The sequence below is a fragment of the Lepus europaeus genome, chromosome 2 (genome assembly GCF_033115175.1).
Source record: "Lepus europaeus isolate LE1 chromosome 2, mLepTim1.pri, whole genome shotgun sequence".
Taxonomy (NCBI): Eukaryota; Metazoa; Chordata; class Mammalia; order Lagomorpha; family Leporidae; genus Lepus; species Lepus europaeus.
Window position 1 is genome coordinate 129494384 of NC_084828.1, and position 8452 is coordinate 129502835.

Sequence of the window (8452 nt, forward strand, 5' to 3'; positions counted from 1 at the left end):
ACTAGACTTCAAGACATATTGGAGGTAGTTATAATCAAAAAAGCCTAGCACTGGCAAAAAAAATAGACATGTAGACCAATGGAACAGATAATAAGCGCCATAAATAAATCCATACATCTATAGCGAACTAATCTTTGACAAATGAGATAAAAATCACTCCCTGGAGAAAGGATGTCTCTTCAAAAAATGATCACTGCATGCAGCTCAATTCACAAAAGCTAAGATCTGAAATTGACACCTTGAGATTTGATTGTTGTTTATGGCCTTTGTCTATACTCCTGTGGAACAAAAGTCTTTCTAATTTTATCTGACTGAATTAATTTTTGTTTTTTGTTGTTGTTGTTGTTTTGCTTTTGTTTTTGTTTTGGGACCGAACCAGGGAATTATTTATTTATTGGAGGATTAAGCTTGTGATTAAAAAGTAAATTGAAAGTATATTATTGCAAATTTTTTTAAAAAGGGAAGGAAAGAAGATGGAGGGAGGGTGGGAAGTATCATTATGTGCTTAAAATTATACATATGAAGTACAATAAATCTGTTCTCTTTATATAAATAAAAAATTATTCTTAATGAGTATATTTATTCAATAGACTTTCAAGAAATTAGAATGGCAAAAATAATTGTTCCACTTAGGCTTTGAATAATAAAAAATGTTTTTCTCTTTAAAAATCAAAGAAAATAAGCAGTTAAAATATTTTGTACAGTATTCTAGTTGTTTCAAAAAATGGAGTTAAAATAAGTCTCTTCTTGGGAAGGCTGAAATTGAAAGTCAAGTACTTATTTTATTATTTAAATGAACATTAAGGTAAATGTCATTATAATCTGAATTGTATCTATGAGTGACATCAAATCTCTTCTCTTTTTTTACCATGACATGACAATTGAAAAAATATATATGTAATATATTGACATGACAATTGAAAAATATATATGTAATAGATTAAAATTTTAGCCACAAAAATAAAAAGAAAAAAAACGAACATATATAAAACTTCAAGGATCTTTTTGTATAGTAATATGGATTTGAATACATGGATAGATATCAAGGTACGTAATAGTTTCATCACTCACCAATACTAGCGTGTACTATACTTCTGAGGTCACACATTTTCTCCACTGCTAACCCTTGACAACTACTATTTTTCATGTTGAGAGATTTCTTTCTTTTTAAAAATATTCTACCACAGATCAATTTATTTTATTTTATTAATTTGAAAGGCGAAGAGAGAAGAGAGGTGGACAACAGAAAGACCGAGAAAGAGTTCCCATCCCGATTCACTCCCCCAAATGCTTGCGACAGCCTGTGCTGGACCAGGCCAAAGCCAAGAGCCAGGATCTCAATTTGGGTATTTTATATAGGTCAGTGACCCAACTTCTTGTGCCATCACCACTATTTCTCAAGGCCTTAATCAACAGGAAGCAGAATCAGGAGTAGAGATGGGACTCAGACTCAAGCAACCTGTCATGCAATGCAGGCATCCTTAGTAGCATTTTAACTATGAGACCAAATGTCTGCCCCCAAATAACTGACTTTTTTATATAGGAAGTTATCTATTGTTTATCATAATCAGAGCTTTTATAGCACATTGAATTTAAGAATATTGGAACAGCAAAGGCAATAAGAAATGCTTATTCTTTTCCAGCTAATTCTAGAAATAAGTCATAATGACTTTAAATAATATTTGGTTACTGGTTTGAACTCAATGTTGCATTTTTTATCTACAAATTATAGTACCAAAAATTCCTTTTTGTTCAATGTCATTTAAGCATGGGAGTTCCACTGCTTCATTTCATTTAATCTGATGTGTAAATTCTTGTGAAAGCCATTCATTTTCATTATTTGTACTGGTTTATCTTTGGCAAAAGACTCAAAAGCTTTCTTTCATTGTATTGAAAGCCAGTAATATTGTTAAATTACATTGTACTAACATTATTTTTCATGCATCAAACTGAAAGCTGTTAGCAATATTATACTCCTTCAATGGTTAAATAATCCATGTACTTCATTGTATTTTTACTATCAATTCCGTTTTTTTCACTTTGTAAATACTGCATCTGACAGTTGTACTGTATTAATTATGGGAGATCTGGAAAATATGTTATAAGTAAATAAACATACTATTATCTTTTTTTTAAGAGAAAGTAATAACAGATGCAATACATATTTAATTAATAAACCATACAGTAGAACTATTTTGGATTTTGTGATGTTTGTGTTATCTTTGAGTTTTCTTTTTAACTTTTATTTAATGAATATAAATTTCCAAAGTACAGCTTATAGATTACAATGGCTTCCCCCATACCATAACTTCCCTCCCATCCGCAACCCTCCCCTTTCCCGCTCCCTCTCCCCTTCCATTCACATCAAGATTCATTTTCAATTCTCTTTATATACAGAAGATCAATTTAGTATATATCAAGTAAAGATTTCAACAGTTTGCACCCACACAGAAACACAAAGTGAAACATACTGTTAGAGTACTAGTTATAGCATTAAATCACAATGTATAGCACATTAAATATATAAATTGTTGCAATTTCTTTTCTCATTGCAAATATTCACTTGTACGTAACTTTATACCCATGATTTAGTAGTTTTTGGTTTTTTTTCTTTTTTTTTTAACTTTTCTTTAATGAAAATAAATTTCCAAAGTACAGCTTATGGATTACAATGGCTTCCCCTCCCATTACTTCCCTCCCACCCACAACCCTCCCCTTTCCCACTCCCTCTCCCCTTCCATTCACATCAAGATTAATTTTCAATTCTCTTTATATACAGAAGATCAGTTTAGTATATATTAAGTAAAGATTTCAACAGTTTGCCCCCACCTAGCAATACAAAGTGAAAAAAATACTGTTGGAGTACTAGTTATAGCATTAAATAACAGTGTACAGCACATTAAAGACAGAGATCCTACATGATATTTTTTAAAAATTAAAAATTTTCTATGCAATTTCCAATTTAACACCAGGTTTTTTTTTTTTCCATTATCTTTATATACAGAAGATCGATTCTGTATATACTAAGTAAAGATTTCATCAGTTTGCACCCACACAGAAACACAAAGTGTAAAAATACCGTTTTAGAACTAATTATAGCATCACTTCACATTAGACAACACATTAAGGACAGATCCCACATGGGATGTAAGTACACAGTGACTCCTGTTGTTCATTTAACAATTTGACACTCTTGTTTATGGCGTCAGTAATCTCCCTAGGCTCTAGTCATGAGTTGGCGAGGCTATGGAAGCCTTTAGGGTTTGCCGACTTTGATCTTATTCTGACAGGGTCATAGTCAAAGTGGAAGTTCCCTCCTCCCTTCAGAGAAAGGTACCTCCTTCTTTGATGGTCCCGTTCTTTCCACTGGGATCTCACTTGCAGAGATCTTTCATTTAGGTCTTCTTCTTTTTTTTCTTTTCCATGGTATCTTGGCTTTCCATGCCTAAAATACTCTCATGGGCTCTTCAGCCAGATCTGAATGCCTTAAGGGCTGATTCTGAGGCCAGAGTGCTATTTAGGACATCTGCCATTCTATGAGTCCACTGTGTATCCCGCTTCCCATGTTGGATCCTTCTCTCCCTTTTTGATTCTATCAGTTAGTATTAGCATACACTAGTCTTTTTTGTGTGATCCCTTTGACTCTTAGACCTATCAGAGCCATCAATTGTGAACTGAAACTGATCAATTTGACTAGCGAGATGGCATTGGTATGTGCCACCTTGATGGGATTGAATTGGAATCCCCTGGCACGTTTCCAACTCCAACATTTGGGGCAAGTCCGATTGAGCATGTCCCAAATTGTACATCTCCTCCCTCTCTTTTTCCCACTCTTATATTCAACAGGGATCACTTTTCAGTTAAAATGTAAACACCTAAGAATAATTGTGTGTTAATTACAGAGTTCAACCACTAGTACTAGAACAACAACAACAACAAAATACTAAAAAGGATAAAGTGTTACATTGTACATTAACAGTCAGGACAAGAGCTGATCAAGTCATTGTTTCTTATAGTGTCCATTTCACCTCAACAGGTTTCCCCTTTGGTGCTCAGTTAGTTGTCACTGATCAGGGAAAACAAATGATATTTGTCTCTTTGGGACTGGCTTAATTCACTCAGCATGATGTTTTCCAGATTCCTCCATCTTGTTGCAAATGACCGGGTTTCATTGTTTCTTACTGCTATATAGTATTCTATAGAGTACATGTCCCATAATTTCTTTCTCCAGTCTACTGTTGATGGGCATTTGGTTGGTTCCAGGTCTTAGCTATTGTGAGTTGAACTGCAATAAACATTAATGTGCAGATGGCTTTTTTATTTGCCAAATTAATTTCCTTTGGGTAAATTCAAAGGAGTGGGATGGCTGGGTTGTATGGTAGGGTTATATTCAGGTTTCTGAGGAATCTCCAGACTGACTTCCATAGTGGCTTAACCGGTTTGCATTCCCACCAACAGTGGGTTAGTGTCCCTTTTTCCCCACATCCTCTCCAGCATCTATTGTTGGTAGATTTCTGAATGTGAGCCATTCTCACCGGGGTGAAGTGAAACCTCATTGTGGTTTTGATTTTCATTTCTCTGATTGCTAGTGATCTTGAACATTTTTTCATGTGTCTGTTAGCCATTTGTATTTCCTCTTTTGAACAATGTCCATTGAGGTCCTTGGCCCATCTCTTAAGTAGGTAGTTTGTTTTGTTGTTGTGGAGTTTCTTGATTTCTTTGTAGATTCTGGTTATCAACCCTTTATCTGTAACATAGTTTGCAAATATTTTTCCCATTCTGTCGGTTGCCTCTTCACTTTCCTGACTGTTTCTTTTGAAGTACAGAAACTTCTCAATTTGATGCAATCCCAAATGTTAATTTTGGTTTTGACTGCCTGTGCTCCTGGGGTATTTTCCAAGAAGTCTTTGCCTGTACCTATATCTTGCAGGGTTTCTCCTATGCTCTCTAATAATTTGATGGTTTCGGGTCATAGATTTAATCTTTAATCCATGTTGAGTGAATTTTTATGTAACGTGAAAGGTAGGGGTCTTGCTTCATGCTTCTGCACGTGGAAATCCAATTTTCCCAGCAACATTTACTGAATAGGCTCTCCTTATTCCAGGGATTGGTTTTGGATCTTTGATCAAATATAAGTTGGCTGTAGATGTTTAGATTGATTTCTAGTGTTTCTATTCTGTTCTATTGGTCTATCCATCTGTTTCTGTACCAGTACCATGCTGTTTTGATAACAACTTCCCTGTAGTATGTCCTGAAATCTGGTATTGTGATGCCTCCGGCTTTGTTTTTGCTGAACAAGATTGCTTTGGCTATTCGAGGTCTTCTGTGTCTCCATATGAATTTCAGCATCATTTTTTCCAGATCTGAGAAGAATGTCTTTGGTATCTTGATTGGTATTGCATTGAATGTATAAATTGCTTTTGGGAAAATAGACATTTTGATGATATTGATTCTTCCAATCCCTGAGCATGGAAGATTTCTCCATTTTTTGGTATACTCTTCTATTTCTTTCTTTAAGGTTTTGTAATTTTCATCGTAGAGATCTTTAATGTCCTTGGTTAAGTTTATTCCAAGGTATTTGATTGTTTTTGTAGCTATTGTGAACGGGATTGATCTTAGAAGTTCTTCCTCAGCCGTGGCATTGCCTGTGTATACAAAGGCTGTTGAATTTTGTGCATTGATTTTATATCCTGCTACTTTGCCAAACTCTTCTATGAGTTCCAGTAGTCTCTTAGTAGATTAAACATACTATTATCATAAAGAGTTTATTATTCATCCAAATTGTTGTTGTACTTTAAAATGTCAAAAAGTTATTTCTGGTTTCTGCATATTCAAATGTCTTATATTACAGTAATTTTAGAAAGTGTGCATTTGATCTATTCATCTATCTCAAAAGAGTAAAAACAACAAAAAAGTTGAAAAATGTGTAGAAAGAAATAATAAAGGTAACAGCAATAATTAGTGAAGTAAACATAAAATAAATAGGATCAATAAAAAGACATAGAGGCATTGAAAAGAATAAATAAACATATAAATCTTTGAGTGGCTCTACAGGGAACTCATAACGTAAATGAAAAGAGACAACACTCTAAACTCTACTGGCATTGACCAATATAAAATATAATAAACAATAGGATGGGGACTGGCGCTGTGGCACAGCAGGTTAAATCCCTGGCCTGAAGCTCCGGCATCTCATATGGGCAGCAGTTCTAGTCCTAGCTGCTCCACTTCTGATCCAGCTCTCTGCTATGGCCTGGGAAAGCAGTAGAAGATGGCCCAAGTCCTTGGACCCTTGCACCCATCTGGGAGACCCAGAAGAGGCTCCTGGCTCCTGGCTTCAGATCAGCTCAGCTCTGGCCATTGCAGCCATCTGGGGAGTGAACCAGTGTTTGGGAGACCTCTCTCTGTGTCTCTACCTCTTTCTCTGTAACTCTGTCTTTCAAATAAACAAAATAAATCTTAAAAAAAAAAAAAACAATAGAATGACTATAAACTTGAAATCTTGGATGAAATGGCTAAATTCCTTGGAAATAAAAAAGATTACTTAAGCAACTTAGGGATAAAATTTTAAATAGTCTGGTTGTAAATAAAACTAACGTGTAACTCTAAGAGTTTTCTACAACAAATACTACAGGCATGATGGGTTGACTGCGGAATTTTTCAAAACTCTGAAAAAAGAAATATAATGAGGCTTATACAAACTTTTCAAGGAAGAAAAAGCAAGTAGGTAGGGTACTCTTCACGAATCATTTTATGAGACCAGCTGAACACAGAAACAAAAAGATGTCAAGACCAAAAAAAAAAGAAAATTAATAAACAAAAATGTCTCATGAAAGTGAGGATAATAATTGCTAACACTTCTACAAATAATTTTATATTACATATAAAATACATTTAGAATTAGTTTTAAATTATTTTATATACAACATATATAAACAACAATAAGCTAAACTTATAGGTCATATTTAACTGAGGAAAATATGATAAATTCTATAGATGCAGAAATAATTAATCATATAATAATATTAATCTCCTTAACAAACAAGCAATAGAAGTGAAGATCTGCAACCAGGTAATGGAAAACCTAGACTTAATATAATGTCAAATGTAATAGCGAAATATAAATTCCATTACCCTTAAAATTAGGAAAAAGTTAAGATACTTGTTCTCCCTCTCAAATGTACCTGTTCTGGAGGTTTTAGTCAATGCTATTAGGCAAGGAAATTAATCAGTCATATAGACTGAACAAGAAGTAAAAGTCTTTCTTGGAAGATGATATTTTCACATTATATGAATTCCTATGGAATTTGGAAACAAAATCATAATAAATAAATTTACCAAATACTTAATATATGAGGAGCATTCAAAAAGTTACTGGAAAATGATCATTAAAAAAACTATGTATAAATCTCAAAAATATTTTGAGTCAAAATAAATAGTGTTTAATTCCATTTCCATGAACTTACTTAAGTATCCTCATGTAAGACTAATACTAAAATATGACATTCTACTGGGTGATCTGAAAATGTCAGACTCAATTTACGGTAGCAGTAAGACATTCACCTTGCACAAATGAACAATACAATGCACACCTGTATGTGTGTCACTATAAGAATCTTTTTCCCCCTTCTGGGTGGCAAGGGCATATCCAGAGGTATTCACATTTCTAGATTTCAGGATCTGACAACAGTAGCCATATCTTCCCTTTCATTTCAGAGTTTAAGTCCTCTCGCTTTGTTCCATTCCTATGTTTACAGGAATGGAGCTGTGAGGAGAAGCAATGAAAGAAACAAACAAACAAACAAAACTATTATGAAATTAGAAGAGGCACAAAATATTCACAGAATTCAATGCAGGAACAATTTTCCAAAAACTTTGTTATATATTAATTGCCTTCTGATGGATTTTCAAAAGAATGCCTGGTTTCAAATGAACAAATAGACACAACATTTTTTCAGGGATTTGCTGGACTGTGAACATTAACACACAGACAATATACTTCTTTACTGCATTTCCAACAGCTTAGCTTTAGCTTGATTCAGTTTATTATGCTTAATACTCAGATCCATATTAGCATTCTAGAGATTTGTTTTCAAGCAACAAATCTTCAACTTCTTATTTTAGGTTTGACTCAGCAAAAGGTCTGAAGAAGTGATTTGTTATTTGAGAAAATGAGATAATATATATGACAGATTTTTGGAAGAAAAGTTTTACCCCATATTCATATGTGTTTCATTACTGTGTGCATATTTTTTCCTTATTTTTCCTTTTCCCACTCACTACTACTACACTTTCTGTGCCTATCTTGAAACTGTCTTCCTTAATTTGCCAATAATCATTTTTATTTTTCAACTTCAATAAGTTTTACTGCCTATTAGGGCCAATGTAAGTATAATAAATTATAAGTAAGGGGAAAATAGACAAATTACACTGATAAAATTTAATAATTAGC